The following is a 19,110-nucleotide window of genomic DNA, read 5'->3' as shown; positions in this document are numbered from 1 at the left end:
GACTTGATGACTAAATGACAGTAGTTAATATGGTAATAGGCTGCCTTCTGGTAATTCTTTACAATAAGTGGCAAAACATTCTTAATTTCTCTTCTGTAGTGTAACAGTTGCATTAGTCACAATTAATTACATGGTTGCTCCCATGAGTGTCAGACTTACATTAATTGTATAATGATTTATTTAACTTCCCACCATGCAGAAGCTGAGGTGGTGTGCAACAGCTTAAAACCACCAGTAGAAAAAGGCACTACAATTTATCTGTAAAGTGCTTTTGTTTTAGGTATCAGAGAGATTTTAATCTGTGCAGGGTTGCTTGGCTTGTGCCTCCTGGCTTCCCTGGGGAAGTCCTCTGTGGAGAGGACAAACACACACTGTACCATGATGGGGGAGAAGGAAACCCTGTCCTCCAGAGAGACTTCCTCTGGCTTCCTTTCAGCAAGCAATATTGTCTTCCATTTCAAAGGTGAAGAACAAAATACAGCTTTTGCTTCAAAGGCAGAAAATTAGCAAACAAAAAGAAAATGCAAAGCATCTCTGGGGAAGAAAAGATATCCACATGGAACACTTCTGCATATGAACTGGAGTGTGAAGTTGTATCTGTCTTGTATAACATTTGCAACCTGCAGTGAGAGTTGTCATTTGAAAGATGCAGTACACTGCAAAGCAGTCTCCTTTTGCTACCATACATATTATTTTGGTATCCCAAGGGCACTGTACATTCCAGCCACTGACATCCACCTGGCCTCCAATCCAGAGGGGCTCCCATTTAGACATTTTAAAGTTGTGTTTCAGTCCAAGTGAGAGTACTTGAGTATTCTCTACATTACCTGTGCAGCAGTTATTTGTCCCAAATGATCAGATAAGAAAGATGAAAATTGGAATCTAGTTTTAGAATTATAGAATGGTTTGGGTTGGAAGGGACCTTAAAGATTATCTGATTCCACCTTGCCCATGGCAGGAGCACCTCCCACCAGACTAGGTTGCCCAAAGACTCATCCATCCTGGCCTTGAACAATTCCAGGGATGGGGCATCCACAGCTTCTCTGGGCAGACTGTTCCAGCACCTGAACACCTTTATAGTGAATAACTTCTTTCAAATATCTAATCTAGACTGACCCTGTTTTAGTTTAAATACATTACCTCTTGTCCTGTCACTACACACCCTGATAAAGAGTCCTTTCCCATCTTTCCTGTAGGCCCCCTCTAGGTGCTGTAAGGCTGCAAAGAGGTCTCCCTGGAGCCTTCTCTTCTCCAGACTGAACAACCCCAGCTCCCTCAGCCTGTGCCCATAGGAGAGGTGCTCCAGACTCTCGATCATCTTGGTGACCCTCCTCTGGACCCATTCTAATAAGTCCATGTCCTCCTTGTGCTGGGTGTCCCAGAACTGAACGCAGTGCTCCAGGTGGGTCTCACAAGAGCAGAGCAGAGGGGGACAATCACCTCCCTCACCCTGCTGGCCACGCTGCTTTTGATGCAGCCCAGGATATGGTTGGCTTTCTGGGCTGCAAGTACACATTGCCGGCTCATGTCAAACTTCTCATCAAATCAACACCTCCAAGTCCTTCTCCTCAGGGCTGCTCTCAGTCCGTTCTCCACCTAGCCTGTATTTGTGCTTGGGATTGCCTCTAACCAGATGTAGTACCTTGCACATGGCCTTGTTGAAACTCATTAGATTTGCATAGACACACCTCTCAAGCCTGTCCAGGTCCTTCTGGATGGCATCCCTTCCCTCCAGTGTGTCAACCGCACCACACAGCTTGGTGTTATCGGCAAACTTGCTAAAGGTGCATTCAGTTTCACTGTACATTTCACCAACAAAGATGTTAAACAGTGCTTGTTCCAATACCGACACCTGAGGAACACCACTCATTACTGATCTCCACTTGGATGTTGAGCTGTTGACCACAACTCTTTGAGTGCGACCATCCAACCAATTCCTTACACACTGAGTGGTCCATCCATCACATCCATGTTTCTCCAATTTAGAGACAAGGATACCATGCAGGAATATATGGTTTTACTAAAACATATGTTTACTGATTTATGATATTTGTGAAATATTCACCACTGCAGTCCCTCTGCAGGGCATTTTTCCTTTTGCAGCCTGAGTGTTGGAAGCAACTTCCACATGGTTTAGCAAGCTGCCTTAATATCATTTGCCTCTTTCACTCTCTCTTCACATGGAGGTTGCAGGAACCAGCTCTTTTTTATAAGAGATATTTGGAGCCCTACACCTTTTCCCCACCTGTCATTAGGCCTGCTGAACAATGATTCAACTTCTTATTCACCTAGGACACAGGCATCTTGTCTAGGTAACTGCAGCAACACAAACCTATCATAACCTTATTTACATACTTAAACTCGTTCCCCTTCAGTTGAGAACCAAAGGGCTTTCTAAGGCAGTAACTACTAGGATGCTTACAACAGGATCAAATCCATTCCTGCTTTTGTCCTAAGAGACTGACTAGAGACAGATCTTTGCAGTGTAAATTATGTGTTGGGGAAGAAGTATGGAAATGAAAGTTTTGACATTGGTTATACATGCAGAATAAGGATGTAAGGATTTTCAGTGTTGTATAATGCAAAGAAGACAGCAGACCTTTGAGTGGGGTTCAAAACTCATCTGTTACCGAAAGGGGACAGGCAGAAAGATTTCATGTATTCTCTCTGGGAAGTCTGTTTGTTTTGTGGAACCTAACCAAGGCTTTACACCAATCCTCTTCTGAAATCTTCTTACCTTTAACATGGTTTAGCAATGTTCTGTCTTCATCCTCTGCACTTCCTGAATATGAATTAACTCATATATACAGCAAGGATTATGCTGCCAGTTGCAGCTCTTACTGTTAGATGGGTTACTACATCTAAGCAAGATGTGCAGCAAGTTTTACATAGCTTCTCTTTCAAAGCTTGTCTTCCCTTTCCATCGTGGAAGAAAGAATACCATTTCCAGGATAATATGATGTGTCTTGTTCCAGTCATTACACCGTGGAAACGCCCACTGCCATCATCTCACATTTTTGGATACAAGAACACAGAATTGAACTCAAGCCTCGAGGTGTCAATGCACCAATGGGATTCAGAGGGCTTCTGCTTCTCCCCATCCTGCCTTTCACTGCATTACCTGGGACTAATTCAGGATGCTGGGATTTTTGCGTGCTGTGTTATATTTGCATTCATTTGGCTACTGAGGCATCCCTCACCGACTGGTCTCTGTGTCTGACCCAACACTCAGTCCTTTTTAATAAGGCAGAAGGAAAGTATTAGAAGAGTTTCCAAGAGAATTAGGCACTGAAAAAGCTCTGGAGCTTAAATGGGCGGCAGGACTTTTCCTGACTTCTAATTTGTAAAAAAAGATGGAAGGCTGTGAGGTTATTTTTGAACTTGTTTTTGTTACAGATCTGGGCATCCTGAACCCCTGTTCATTTACATTCTGAGGTTGGCAACAATCTGGTTTTGGCTGTCTATCCTATATAACAACAGATGGGGAAGGAGAGAAAGGAGAAACTATGAGTGCATGTCAAAATCTAGCTTTGGTATTAAATCCTGACATGTCCAGCACAGCACACATAGATCTATTGTATATATGAGATGGATTTAGGATTAGGGTTGGCATTAAGTGTTGAGATTAACAATACCAGACAACCAATGGTTTCAGGAAGTCCTATACAACCAGAGTGTAGTTTGGTGCTGGAGGGGAGGAATGGCTGAAGGACACCTCTGCATCAGATGGGGATCTGTAAGAGTCTGTGACTGAACCAACCTTCCCTGGGAGAAGGACTAAGTTTAGGACAGGCTGGTATAAGAGCTAGACTGATTTCTTTGCAAGAGAGGAGGGAATAAGCTTTAAGGCAAGAGGAATTTGAAGAGTGAACTTTATTGCTTTAATAGTCCACAGCTGCAGTTCCACTGGACAGTGGTTAATGTTAGGGTTAGAGGTTGTGTTCAAGATCTTACCCTTCAAGATCGTCAGGGCACTATGTGACACAATGCTACCAAGAGTTAGTAGCATATCTCAAACCTAAGCCCCACATAAAACCCTAACTGCAAACCCACAGATTTCTGTCAGTGTTAGGCTACCAAAGCATTATTAATCTTTGCCACCACTAGCCCTCATCTTAGCCTAGGGGACTGGATAATGCCACAAAAAAATATTGTTGCATCCTGTGTAAACAAAGCCAAGTCTAAATGTAAATCCGAAAATCAGCCTTATCCTAATAGAGTGCTTCTATTGTGAACCATAAGAAATTAACCTCCTGGCCTTCCCTACTGATCTGGAGAGCCTTGAAGAATCAGAATTGCTCTTCTATGTATACTTCCTCAAAATATGTCCTTAACGATAACCTTATGATATAGAATAAGGACCCAAATGTAGCTATGTACTGTGTTATTTAACCCTGTTCCCCCAGTTTCTTATCTTGCAAATTACTGTTTGCTTTTACCTAACAACCTCAAGCTTAGCACTATTCTACTTGTTATATTGCCAAAATTTATGAGGAGTCACCAAGGAAATAGTTCTTTGAGTCCTTTTATACTGAATACTGACCAAAATCCCACAAAAATTAAGACATATTTCCTATGCATGGTGACAGCAGTACTAGTTTCAAATGATCCCATAAAATAGCAGTGCTATAATCTCCATGGAATGAAATGAGAAAGGTACCCATAAATCACTAAAGGCTTAATGCCCAGTATCTTTGAAACATTACTGAAAAAAATAAGCTATCACCATAGCTCAAACAGCTTTCAGAATTCAGCCAAAAAATGTAACAAAAGAAAGCAAAACTCTCAGACTTATTTGTCTAACATGTGTTCAAAAGCTTCAATACTTTAAGACTTGCAGTAAACCTGTGAACACCCTGGGGAAAGACTGAGTCTTTGAGTCTTCACGCTGCAGTCAGGGTCAGGTTAGGAGGTGGGAAGGGTTGCATACTTTAGATAACAGGGTCTCAGAATTAGACTGAAGGGAGGTGCTATTTGGGATGATAGTCTGTGTATGGTCTGAGGTACTCTGAACACACTGAAATACATTGCTTTTCAACCTCACTTGTCATGAGCCAGTTGATAACCCCAATGAATGCTCAAGGGACCCCAATCAACAATAAAATTGAATTCTAACCTTTTTTTCCAAATGTTAAAACTAACATTAAAACTGTAGTCCAGTGATTTCAACAGCTGCCAAATTATTCCTACACCTGTCAATCCTACTAAAATTAGTCCTCATGTTATCCCAATGACCTTCATATCATGATCCAGTGACCTCACTCAGAATGGTTGTTTATTTATCTCACTGTTGTCAACTTATAGCACGCAGCTTTGCCCCATTATGTTTGTCACATTGTGGGTGGAAACCTTATTCTTCATCTTCTTTCTGTTGACCCTGAATCTAACTGTATTTCTGACTATGACTTAGCTCTAAGCCTGTCCATAGTATGGACAACAACAATAAAAAACTCACAAAGAACCATAAGCCTTTTTGCTGTGCCCAGCCCTACACGATCAGGCAATGAATCTGTCTCTTCAGACAATTTGATCCCAGAACAGAATCCCAACTAACATCATAAATGCATGATCCTTAATAACCAGAAAATTAACCATAAACCTCTATCGCTAAACTTTCTTTCTCCTAACCATGTAATGTGTTAGATTCAGCAATGAAACTCATCAAAAAAATCTTAGCCTAACCAATTCTAACCAACATCTGACACAGTGAAAATAAAACCCCATATCATTCTTCATTTTGCCAGCACATTTTGCTAGTCCAAGAGGCAATCCAAGGTCTTCACATCCCACTTTCCCACACCTGAATGTGCGAAAGTAACATTATATCATAATTACAACCATTCTGTTGGACAATCAAGAGTCTAGAAACAATTCTGCATCTTCTGCCTTTGCCATTAAAAATTCTCCCTCTAGTCCCAACTTTAAATGTACAGATATGAGCCTGACCTTTAATTAAACTAACCTAACAGAAACCTCCTTGCCAGCTTCATCTGTCACTAGAAGACACAGTGACTAATCTAGCTCCTCAGCTGTTATCACTACACATGCTCTTATATGTATTCTCTGACCTTGAACACTCCAGTGAATCCTATTAACACCATTTAATTTGCCCACATCAGATCTCATCCTAGCTTTGCTGACCTTGCATTAGCCATACTAATCCAGCAGTAAGCCTAGCTTTTAAGCTTCTGTAGCCCAGAGCCTAATCTAGCCCCAAACCAAAATCTACCTTTAGTATTAGAGACCAGCGATAACCAGATCCAAAAATCTAAGTCATTCAGTCACATTGGCAAAACCTGCCGCTAAACCTCTCTTTGCAGATTTTTGCTGCCCAGAAGCTCAGTGCTAATGTTGATGTAGCCCCAGCTCCAGTCTTAACCATAGCACATCTTGGAATAAAACAAATGTCATTTGTAAATGCCACTATCTGCCTTCACCTTAACCTAGCAGGCCTTGTAAAATCTACCATCAGGTTTTCTGGCCCTGTCTTCCCTAATACTAAACTAATCTAAATTCTAATTCAAACTCCTTCTGACTCCAGCATTACCCCTATAACAAGCATGACTTCTTCACCAGATATCCAAACATAAATCATTTCTTGTTCCTGGAAATAACCCCTTGCAACCATACTGAGATTTTGAGGATCAGTTAATAAACCTATGTTTGTGTTCACCAGTTCATGGTAGCTTAAACTCTAACTCTGACACTTGTCAGTGTCTTACCGCCAGTCCCTTCCTGAAGTTGAACTAACCATTCACACTGCCAGCAGCAGTACTTGTAGAAGTCTTGTAGGTTATACAGGGTCCAGCATCAAGACTACATTTTTTGCCTTCCGCTATCTATCACCTTCATCCTATGTCCAGCACTCACTTTGCGCATAACAGTGGTGCAGAACTAGCCCGGGCCACAGGCCACAAGCCATTTACCATTTCCAAAATTATGTCTCTCAAGCACTAACAATTACCTGGGCTTCTCCAGCTGTGATGTCCAAACCCTAACTAGTGTTAGTACTAATAGTATGGGCCTTTGGATCTTCCTAGTTCTCTGGCACTGTAGAGAAAACAGTAGAGATTGGCCCTTCCAAAAGCAAAGTTAGGTATCTTTTGTCACAGATTTTTTGGCAGCAGTGAGTTGTGCAATACCTAGAATTTCAGATCTAGCCTGATGTGGGTGAACCAGACACCTACCATCAGTTTGGAGAAGTGGTATCTTTCTTGGATGACACAAAAGCCCTTCATGCCAACAGGTAGGTAGTCATGTATGCCCGGGTCACCGCCTCTGATAGCCAGGTCCACAGCATCTAAGGCGGGGAATAAGGAGAATAAGTGACTACCTTAGAAATTTGTGTTAGCAACAATTTTTGCACTTACCCTGATAACTTCAGGATTTACCCAAGCATCCAATGTTATGACTAAGGTCATCCTTAACCAGAGCTGACTCAGATCCCACACACAGAAGTTCAGTCTCCAGGCTTTGGACTGCTGGGACAGTGGGCACTCTTCATGGACAGCCATCAGACAGAAAGGGCTGCAAGGAGGCAAGAAGACTGACAGGCAGAAGGCTCTGTGTGTGTCTGTGTGTGTCATATGCTCTGTCTCGTGACAGAAACACAGTCATTAAAGGAAAGCATTTGGGACAGTTTAGAAAGCTGCCTGGGGCACAGATGCCTAAATTCTGCCAAAAGCTCACTGCAGGGGGGAATTACAATAATCAAGATCCTACCTACTGAGTCTAAAGAGATGTGTCTTACCCACGCTAGATAAACAGTTTTATTTTCTTTTTGTCAGTGTTGTAATCCAATGTTGCAACTTCTGCCAACAGTCTTGATGTACCTCTGCCATAGCTGACACCCATGTTTTCACCTTTTCTTCCTTGGGACTGCAGAGGCTTTGTTACCATATGCCAGGTGTCAACACGCATCACCCCCATCCTGAGGAGGATATGTATTTGAGCTGGCAGTGTATAGGATTGACACTGGGCACAAGTAATTTGTGTGTCATGGATTTGGCATGTCACCTGTCAGACAATGTACCTTAATGAAGCCCATCTATTCCTGCCAGATGGGACACTGAGGCAGACATCAGCCTCTTCTGTGGATGTAACTTGATGTTCAAGCCCAGTGATCATCTGGGAGAAGGGGGATTTTTAATATCCAAGAATGAAGAAGACAGCTAAACCCAGCTCTTGCTGATGCCTGTGGCAGTCAGCAATGACCCTGGAGTCTGGACTGGAACAAGTGTTATTACCTTAAAAGAAAAAGAAAAAGAAAAAGAAAAAGAAAAAGAAAAAGAAAAAGAAAAAGAAAAAGAAAAAGAAAAAGAAAAAGAAAAAGAAAAAGAAAAAGAAAAAGAAAAAGAAAAAGAAAAAGAAAAAGAAGAAAAAGAAAAAGAAAAAGAAAAAGAAAAAGAAAAAGAAAAAGAAAAAGAAAAAGAAAAAGAAAAAGAAAAAGAAAAAGAAAAAGAAAAAGAAAAAGAAAAAGAAAGAAAAAGAAAAAGAAAAAGAAAAAGAAAAAGAAAAAGAAAAAGAAAAAGAAAAAGAAAAAGAAAAAGAAAAAGAAAAAGAAAAAGAAAAAGAAAAAGAAAAAGAAAAAGAAAAAGAAAAAGAAAAAGAAAAAGAAAAAGAAAAAGAAAAAGAAAAAGAAAAAGAAAAAGAAAAAGAAAAAGAAAAAGAAAAAGAAAAAGAAAAAAAGTCATTCAATCAGTTTTAGAAAACTTCGAAGCTCATGAAAGCAAAATAGTGCCGTGGAAATAAGGGATTTTGGTCTTGATGACAGCAGGTAGCTTCTGTTGAATGATGGAGATATTTGCCAGGACGAAGTGGGTTATTTTTATCATAACTCTCTTTCCATTAGTACATTCCCTGCTGGCTTGGAGGATTATATCTATTTTGGCTTGGAGGATTATACCAATTTGTTTTGCTACAAAATCAATAAAAATAAAAGCTAAAATGACAATTAAATCCAAGAAAGCCCAGCTGGAAAGCAAGCAAAATTCCTCTTTCCTAATTAAAGTCTGTGCAAACCACAGCTCTGCAGAGGCATTAGGGAGGGAGGCAATAAAAGGGGCATGTTCCTACTAACACATTTACTGTATCTGTCTTTTATGCCAACCAAATTGCTGCACAGTGTTAACCTGACACTATAAAAAACAACAAGGCCTGCCAGGTCTCCCTCCTCATTTTGGGAAGGGGAAGAGAAAGGTGAGGCTGAGTATGGAGGTGGCATGTGTATGCCACCTCTTGTTCTTGAGTGTGAAAATCTTGTTGTGTGCCTGAAAGCCTGGTGAAGTTAGTAGGAGCTTACTTCAATGAGCTTTGGATGATGTCTATAACATGATTAGGAAGGTGCAGTATATGCCAATTAACGTCACCCTCTTTGGTCTGTGCAGCAGCAGCTGGTTGCTAGAACTGCAGTTTTGGGGCCAACATGCAGGAGAGTGGGTGTCTGAATAGGAAAAAAGACAAAGGCTTTCAGTGAATACACTGTGGCAGGCTGCTGCTCTCATCTTCTCACGTTGTTTCCCCTGCAGCCACGGAATAAAGCTACTAGCACTCTTAAAAGGATGAGCAAATAAAGAAAACCTCCAACAACCACGGCAAAAACAAAGGAATCTCACAGCATAAGACAGTAGATTACAGGTAGGCACAGCAGTGAAACAAGGAGAGGACAGGAAATGTGATGTGTGGAAAAAAGACCAGTGAGTTATATAGGCAAAAATTCCAGCTACTACAAGTGACACACAAAAACAGAAAGATGCAAGGAGGATATAGGATATATATTCCTATGGAACTCAGTGCAATACTGAATGTATTGACAAAGCACACCACAGGCCATTCTGCCTTATCAGTACCTCCTGCTAGGTACTGATAGAGCAGTGAGCAATGTCAGATTGCTTTCCCTCGACTTAAACCCAACTTTAACTCTTGTTCCAGCATCTTAGCATGTCTTCACCTTTGGCTGTCACCAGTCTTAAGTGATAAGAAGATATCGTTATTAGTCTCAAACACTATTACTAAAGCTACCATTCTCCTTTAATGGACAGTCAGAAGGAGATGCAGTTTCCATATGGCTGATGCACTTTGTATATGTTATCAAATTCCAGATCAGAGCTTTAAGTAATGAGATGAATGTAAGAAGGGCTGTCTGTGATGTTGCTGCCCTTTTAATTTTAATAGTCAACATATTTTATCGGTGAAATGAATGGCTCCACCTGAAAGTTAGCCCTACAGATTGCAAAGGTTTTCACCTCAGTCGTGGAGGTATTTCGCACCAGTCATTTTGCAATGGAAACGTTCCAACCGGAGCCCAAGCAATCATTTCCTACTGAAAGTGTTAGATCTTGGCTACCGTTGAAAACCAGTATTTGGCCCTCTAAAAGAAGGGGCAAGCAGACTTGCTCATTCAGACATGGGCTACTAACCTGTGTACACTGATACGACAACACCTGACCGCTTGTGCTTGGAGATGAGGGAGCCAAGGCGAAGCCCGAATCGGAGGAACGAGGTTTTGAATTGTGTGGGCTTGTTTCTGAGGCACGTCCTCACCACCAGACAAGCAGCTCTGCTGGGTAGCACAGCCTCAGCAGCTACAGGAGAGAGATCCCAACACTGGCATCTCAGCAAAGCTGTCTCTCAGAACAAAGTTATTCCAGCTGACAGAATACTCTTCTGGCAGCATAATTAGATATACACTGGGGGGCTTGCTGGTTTGGCTGTCATGGTGGGGAGAAGGAAGATGGTTTCTTCACTGTTTTCAACAATATTGAGCTGTTGGCAAATTTCACACTGAAGTCTACATTTAGTATAGCAAGATTATATTTTGTCTGAGAGAATCTCAAAAAGGAATGCCTCAGGCATAATATTGGGATTGATGCTGATTAGCTGGTCGAGACAAAAATTGTAATGAACCCTGTGTGCTCTAATAGAGTACATTTGCTGCTTGTCCTTCTCTAATAATGTTCTGGCAGAAACCACGTCTCCCCAGTCCAATATGCTGCTCTATGCGTAACTCCAGTAGTTAACCTTGACGGTCTGAAGAACATGGCTTTAAATTTGATATCGTGTTTATGTCTATCCTTTGCTGTCGAAAAATATTAAATCTTCCCTCAGCTACTTGCTTTGCATGGTGAAAGACAGATGGTTGTGCTGGATCGCTCCACAGCAGAGCAGATGTTGTAATCGAGGACCCAAGAATTCTGCCAAATTAATTAGACTCTTCCACTGATCTGGATAAAAAGAGCAGTGCACGGGCATTTCAGAGGGGTCCTGGTTCTAATTTATACCGCACTGTCAGGTTTTCTCTTGTGAAATGTGAGTATAATCAGGTGTTCTTCTAGAGCATTGTATCAAATGACATTCAAATAGGGTAGAAAGGTGGTAGGCGGACAACAACTCTTTAATACACCATCCTAAAATCTATACAGAAAAATGATCTTGAACTAGTAAGGTAAAAAGCCACACGATATACTTGCTGTCATATCCCTTCTCACCCCCCCCCCCCTTTTTTTGGGGGGTGTATCTATTATTTTAGCTTAATTCTTTATCAACTAAAACTTCCACATACACATCCATCAAGTAGAAAATGTTTAGCATTTCACAATCTCAATCATAAAGTTCATAACTAGTGCTCAGGGTTTGTAAGCAGTTTTTCCTTTATTGGAGCACTGTTTCTGATCTTAACCTCTTGATTCTATAGGGGGAATGCAAGTGTGTGAAACAGCAAGTTTCAAAGAAGAAGATTTTGGATAGAGCCAATGAAATATGGACAAGTATTGTTGAGTTACACACTATGGTGTAGTGCTCCTCTGTGCACCATATTTCTCTTTGGTGCAACACCAAAGCAAATTACCTCTGCAAAGCCAGTATCCTCAGGAAGGTACCACAGAGCTTGGGGAAAAAAATAAAAATAAATAAATTATAATAAAAATGGTTCTGAAAACATAACTCTTCAATAAGAAGCTCACAGAAAAACAGTCCCTATCATTTCTTTCATTTGCTCCTTGAACTGTTAGGAAAGATCTCTGCATATAGTTTAAAAATGTACCCATTATGGTAAATAGAAGGACTTCATTGTAGTATTGGACTTGCTCTTCTTCTTTAATTTGTTTTTCTTCCTTAAGATTTAGACACCTATTTTGATTACTGAAGAAAAAATAAATAAATTACATTGTTCAGTACTGTCATAATGTTTAATACTAGAGTACAGAAATAATGCTGGCTATTCCATAAATCATTTTTTTTTTCCTGATTGTATTCTCCTAAAATACTAAAAATCAATAAGTGAAAAGCCTATGGCTGGCAGTTTTTGTATCATGGCATTGCTCCATGCTCCGTTTAGAAACTGAAATTAATGGGCTACATCTTCAGCTGGTGCAAAGCTGTGCAGCTCCATTAATTTTAATAGAGAGATGTCGATTTATACAAAATAAAATCTGACACCACAACTCTTTGTCAAGCTGCACAAAGGTCTAAGTATGTCTGTAATCATGGCAGCCAGTGCTCTGGTGGTTTCAGAAGCTGTGAAGTCAAATGCAAGTCTAGGAAACACAAAGGCCGGTATTGTAAGGGTTGCCAACATTCACAAACTTTACCAATTTTTATGATGTAGCTTTTTAATTTTTTTGGTTATTTAGTATGTGGGTCCTGGGTCATGCTCTTGTGAAGGTAATAGCAGTCTAGCAGTTATTTGAAGAAGTGTGCTAGTTAGAAAATCTATCCTTTCCCTTGAGTACGACAGAACACTGCAGGGACGATTTCTTTGCTCTCCAGGTCTGAGCCAGCCTTTACAGTCAGTGCCTGGAAGAGCTCTGCCATCCCATCCAATTTGGGACCCCCCCTCCCCAGCACTTCACTCACCATTTCTTGTCAGCTTCTGGTGCCCCCCCACTTCCCTGCACACAGCTTCACCCACTCAGCTCCCACACCCAGCTTTGCAGCTGGTGCTTAAGGAATTTCCTTCCCTTCTTCCCTAGGCTCTTAGTGCTCAGACCTCCATGGCTGCAGTGGTGTTTTTCAGTTCAGACTCCATAAGGGAAAATAACTTAATTTCTTCTTAATTCAGCCAAAAGGGAAGCTTCCATCAGCTTCTGTCTAACGCTTGTTAAAGCCCAGTGTTGAAGGCACACTAATTGTCTATGGTAAAGCCTTCAGATTGCAGTGCTGGTTTATTTGAGCAACCACATGTTGCCAATGGCAGGGTCCATTTTCCTGCCTATGCTTCGGCAGCCTTTATAGATGTACTGTGCAGCTCTTTATTCAGTAATGAAGGGACCCCAGCTGGCTGTGTGTGTGGACTTTGCCTCCAACCATAAGTGTTGGTTAAATTGGACTCCGAATCCACAGCTGCTTCGTATTCTCCCGACATACCGGCGATCAGTTATGATTTGGAGTCCTGGAGCTCGCAAAGACAGAGGATGCAGGGTAAGCTGCTAAATGGGGCTAGTGATGAAATTATTCTCCTTTCCTCCCTCTGGTGAAGAAGCCGTGTGCCAGCCATCGGCCAGGCAGCTGCTGCACAAATGCAAGCAGTCCTAGCAGCTTTTGTGTTAATTCCTCCTAGTGAAAGGGTACTTGCCATTTCGACAACCTTGGGGAACACATGCATTCAAAATCACCTCCAGCTTGAAGGAAGAGGGCCAGACTTGAGTCTTACAGAGGCATATTTTTATCTCTTTGAGAAAATAGGTCTGAGCCTAATTCCCTGTGCTCTTCCTCAGGTTATTCCTCAGCAGAGTGAGATCAGCATGTAGTCCGATACAGGTTATTTCTGGATGAGATAACAATTTCCCAGCTACTCATCATATGTCTTAGTCAGCCATTAAAGCAACCCTCTGGGCAGCTGAGCAGTCTCCTTGATGATTTTTCTGTGCTAACTCTTCGGGGGAAGCCTCCTGGGAAAACACTTAGTTCAGCAAAGTTAGTTGCAATGTCCTGCTCACCTTTTCACTGTATAACCACTGGTGGATTTTACCGTTTGCTGCAAACAAACCCAGAAAATTTAGCTGCTGAAGGCTGCCTAGAGACTACAGACTCTGAAACTAAAAGCCCCTAATACAATAAGTGAACAACACAGCAGGAAAGCTTGTTGGACTGACCAAGAAGTCTGTGGCACACTGAGATGTTACTGCTGCAGCCTGTGTTGCTTTACCACCTACTGGGACCAACAGCCTCTTTTCCCTGGAGTTCCCTACACTATGAATGTGGTTTTGTTCAAAGACACTGAGTTAAAAAACAATAAAATTGATTATGGTGAGCTGATCATGTGGAAATCAATGGATTTTTTACGTATATGGATAGGCAATGGTTCTATATCTTGACTCCTTACTTTGCTGTAAAAATATGAACAATAAGAGCTGAGGGCAATAACATGTTTATTCCCTGACTTGTTTTTGGTGTATGAATATTATTTCTTCAGGGAAACTGGCAGCTTCTGGAGACTTACTAAAAACGGAAATTTGCTTTAAACATATATCAGAAAATATTAGCATGGTGCGTGAGGCTTTCTCCCTTCTGTACTTTCACTTGCAACTAGCACATCCTGGTAGTGTATCTTGGAGTAATATATCACACCTTCATTTTCATAAAGGAAAATCTGCACTTAAGCACTGGTGTCTTGCAGTACTAATCCATTATCAGAATGCCACGGGTCTGATAATGCCCTGATGTTGCTGCATAATCCATCACCGGAACACGTGTGCTGTCAGTGTTTCTACAATGTCTTTGAATAACCAGAGATGATTTCTGCCTTCCAAAAGCAAAACAATTTTACTTTTTACAAGAAAACCTCCTTTTTTTTTTTTTTCTTAGAAAATTATATATATATATATGAAAAAGGCAAAAAAACAGGGAGATGCTGCATTTAAATTATAAAACTATTTATTTTATGGGGTAATTTCAAGCTCATTTGAAAATTAGCTGTTATGAAATCCAGATCTGGCATTAAAGGTAAGTACAAATATTTGAAAGACAGATAATTAAAAAGGTAGCAGAAAAATGTCAGAGCTTCCTGTAGTGGTAGATGTGAAAAGCTGTATTTGCTCTCTCTTTGTCTTATTTTGTGTATTATTATCTTCATCTGAATGCCTGAGAACATAGATACTTCCAGCCCTACCACAGTCTTGTGCAGTGGGGTTTATTAGTCCTATTTTATTCCGTTTTAACTTTCTAGGTCAGAATAAACTCTGGTAGATGCTTCAAAACACATCCTAAAGACTGGAATGCACTTCACCTTATCGCTCACTCTGTATTCATACATAAAAAAGGAAAACATTAATAACCAAGCCCTGAATCCCAGCTCGGAGAGAAGCTCCCCCCATCTCATGCTTTGGTGCTGTGGCAAGCCCGTGGCATCAGTTGTGCTGGGATGCCCCAGCTTGCTCTGAGCCAGGTCGCCGAGCAGCAGAAGAGCCCGGCCAGCCCAGCGTGGGGCTCCCTTCTGGCCAATTTGTTCTGCAAGGGTGAGCTGCTCCCGCTAGCCAAGTCCCCCCGTGTTTCTCTGCGTTGCACTTACTCCCTTATTAGTTTCTACACCTGACACGTCCTCCCGATCTCTCGGCTGGTGAGTCAGGCTGTTTTGCATTCTGCGCTCGATTTTGCTTATGCTGGTTTTACGCAGATGCAGTTCAGTTGACTTTGGTGGCATTACTCCTGAGGCTAACAGGGGATGGAGATAAAAGCATCTTTACTTCAAGATGAATGCAGATATGGATCCACAGCCTCCTAATAAGGCTTCTGTGGAAATGTCATGAATTAGGCTGACTATTCTCAAACCATGTTTATAAAAAATGCTGAGGTATCCATAAACAGTGTGTGGTTCCTCAACTTCCTAAGAAGAAAGATGCACCACAGAGGTGCTCTACTTCTCTGTATAGCTTCAATTAAAAGGCATATCCAGATGCTCCACATTCCTACCACTGACAAGAGGCTTTGAAGACGGCTCGACTGTGGCTATTAGTGAGCTTCTAGCCAGTAGTTCATCATTTAATCTCCATAGCAAAATCGTGCCTTTCGTGAAGAACAGCTCCAATAAGGACCAATAGACTCAGTGAGCTCCAAACCAACCTAAGTTAACCAACCTTATCAATCACATAAAAATGGAGTATTTTGTGTGAACAGCACATCTCAGGAAAATTCAGCTATCTTTGGGCATTGGATTAAGACACACATGAAACTCTGGGGTGATGCTGTGACCTAACTGAGGCCAGGTGAAGGACCTGGGTACACCTCCCCAGAGCCCGCATCTTGTGCCTGGATAATTTAACATTAATGATGAACTCTTCCACTTCTAATGTAAACACCTAATTTTGATAGCTCACATATATGAGCTTCCAAAACAGCAAAAAATAGGCTTTCCACTACTCACCTCTTTCTCACAAACAAAAGTTGTTTACTTATTTTATTTTATCTTACTTCTCCTAAAAATACTTTTTCAGCTGGACTATGCATAGATTAAATTTAATTTTATCTCATTGAATTTATTCTTTGTATTCATCCATCTTGTATGCTGTCATACAGTGTACAGATAACTAGACTAGTTATGTGTCAGCTACTTCCAGTACAGCAGTTTGTCCACTAGAACAAACACTGCAGCACAAATTTACCCTAATGAAAGGCTGAGTGAGCAGGTTCATGTTGCACTGAAGTTTACTTCAGACATACTTTTTCCTGTCATCTGTCTCTCACTGTTCATTTTGGTTCCGCTTTGTCAGATCTCATCAGCTGTTAGTATAGAAATCATCTTAATTTATGCTGAAGTTTAGACTCTTGTAGAGCCAGAACTTCCCAGCTCTGAGCACTTTATACCACCAGCAATACTATGAAATTTGCCTGCAGCACAACTCAGAACAACAACATTTTTCTATCTGTAAAACTAGATTCAGATAGATCAAATAAATCAGACTCGGAGGTTTTAGAAACATGTTAACATTGGGTAAATCCTCTTGTGCGGCAACATAGTACATAAACCAGTCAATTTATTTTCCCTGCAAAAAGGTCTTCTGAACCTAAGTTAGAGAGTGTTAGTAACGAATGTTCTTAATTTGAAGTTGAAATATCTTTGATCACACAACAAAATGAGATCCTCAAAGATGAAAGAGCTCTCTGCTGCTAGATAACCGTCAGAGCCTACAAAAATAATGATCACTTGCACCCAGCCACAGAAAAGAGACTCTGGGTTTGTAGTGAATGAATAATGATATCGCCCATGAAGTTCACGTAGATGGCTCTAACGACTTCTGTAGTTTCCTTCGTGAAGTGTCTTTTGAGAAGATGGAGAAAAGATGGCAGAAAGGGTGGGTGGAAAGGACCTCCCTGCAAACACTTAACTTGGTGAGCATGTCAGAGTCAATGGGAGGCAGGCTGAGGAGGGAGCAGAAAACCCAAGTGGCTGCCCACAGGGAATTTAGGCCAATATGCTTAGAGAATTCTTCTCCTTATTCACTGACAATCTGGAAGTGTTTGGTCTGTGATAATACTAAAGTAGTTAGGCCTTCAATTTATAGATCTTCAGCTCTGAGGCTGCCAGCTACCAGGGTCAGACACAACCCAGGCTGAGCAGTTGTGTCTGCTCTTGGAAACAGTGCTGCAAATGCAAAACTACTTAAAATGAAGACATCTTCATGCTTGTAATGAAACGATCATGGCTTTCCTCTCCTTCCCTGTTACTTCAGTGGCAAGACCTCTCCAGACCTGGGAGAACTGAACACCACGCAGGTGTTTGTGTCTGCTGCAGGCTTTTATCACACCCTTTTGGGAAACATTTTGCTCAAGGATTCATCCATTCCTTTTGTTTTTTCCTCCTCTGTCATCATATTCCTTTATTTATGATCTTTTTGTTTTCATCTGAGATGCCCAGCACAGAACTTGCAGTTCATGAATACAAGCAAAAAGAGAGAGCTTGAGTTAGATTTGTGACCTACCCTTTGAAGACCAGAGCCTTTCTCTTGGCATTATTTTGGTAGTTCCCAGGGTCCTGTAAGCTGTTGTGTTTTTCCTCTAACTTGCTGGAGGCTCCAACCCCAACATATGGCAGGGGCTGCAAGGAGACCCTGTGTAGGTAGCTTTGCTGGTATCTTTTGTAGTCTGTGCACTGGAAGACTTTACCCTGGGATAAATCAAAGGATTTTACAACACTTTGACTGTTTCCAGCCCCATTACTGTCAGATCAAATATAGTGTGAACTTAATGCTAGCAACCCAGAAAAGTAATGGAAAAGTGCAGAAGACCTATAACAGCAAAGGCCTTCTTGTCCTGAAAACACACTTGCTGTATCTGTAACAAAGAAAGAGAAACTGAAAGCTGCAGAGAAGCTGAAAGAACAGGCGATTTCTGGGTTCTCGTTACTCCCCCCTGAAAGGACAGAAGCACTGCATCAGCTACTTCTGTCTGACAGAGGGGACTGATTTCTAGTGTTCCTCTTGCATTCCCCTTAACAGCCTGTCTCTGCCATGGAAATATGTGAATTTACCAATATATATACACATATACCTATGTACCATAAGGTGTGCAATATGGCATACTGAGAAATCCCCAAATTGGATATGCCTGAGGAGTGGCACAAGGGGTTTTGTCCCAGGAGCTGGGCCCTGGTGCTGCTGAAAGCTCTGCCATCCCAAAAAGGGTCAGAGCAGGGACTGCCCGCAGGCTCTTACTTGCTGAAGGATTAAAGGCCTAGCACCATCAATACAAGATCGTTTTGATATTGACTTCCCTCTCACCCAACAATACTTTATTTAGCAGTGGCAGTTCTCCTCACATTAATATAAGCAATCCCAACAAATGAATCACGAGTCTCTACATGAATATATTTATCATTCCTGGTCTTGAATAGTTAATAATAGATGGGCGTATTTTGTATTCCACAGACATGAAGCAGGTAGGTGATGACTGAATGCATATGGGAATTCATCTCACCTAGTTCAGGCAAGATGCATTATTCATGTGTAGTCAATGAGAAGGATGACTAGTCAAGCTTGAGAGTCCATTAAAAAAACAAATGCAGATCCATGCAGGCTAAATTGGTTGGAGCTACTCTGCGGTTTCCCAGGCTGTGGCAACAATGACTGGCTCTGGCTGAAGTCAAAACTCGTAATCCTGCTGAGCAGCCCTTGGGACTGG

The sequence above is a fragment of the Anser anser genome, assembly GCF_964211835.1.
Source record: "Anser anser genome assembly, chromosome: 1".
In the NCBI taxonomy this organism is placed as follows: Eukaryota; Metazoa; Chordata; class Aves; order Anseriformes; family Anatidae; genus Anser; species Anser anser.
This window is presented reverse-complemented; position numbering follows the sequence as displayed.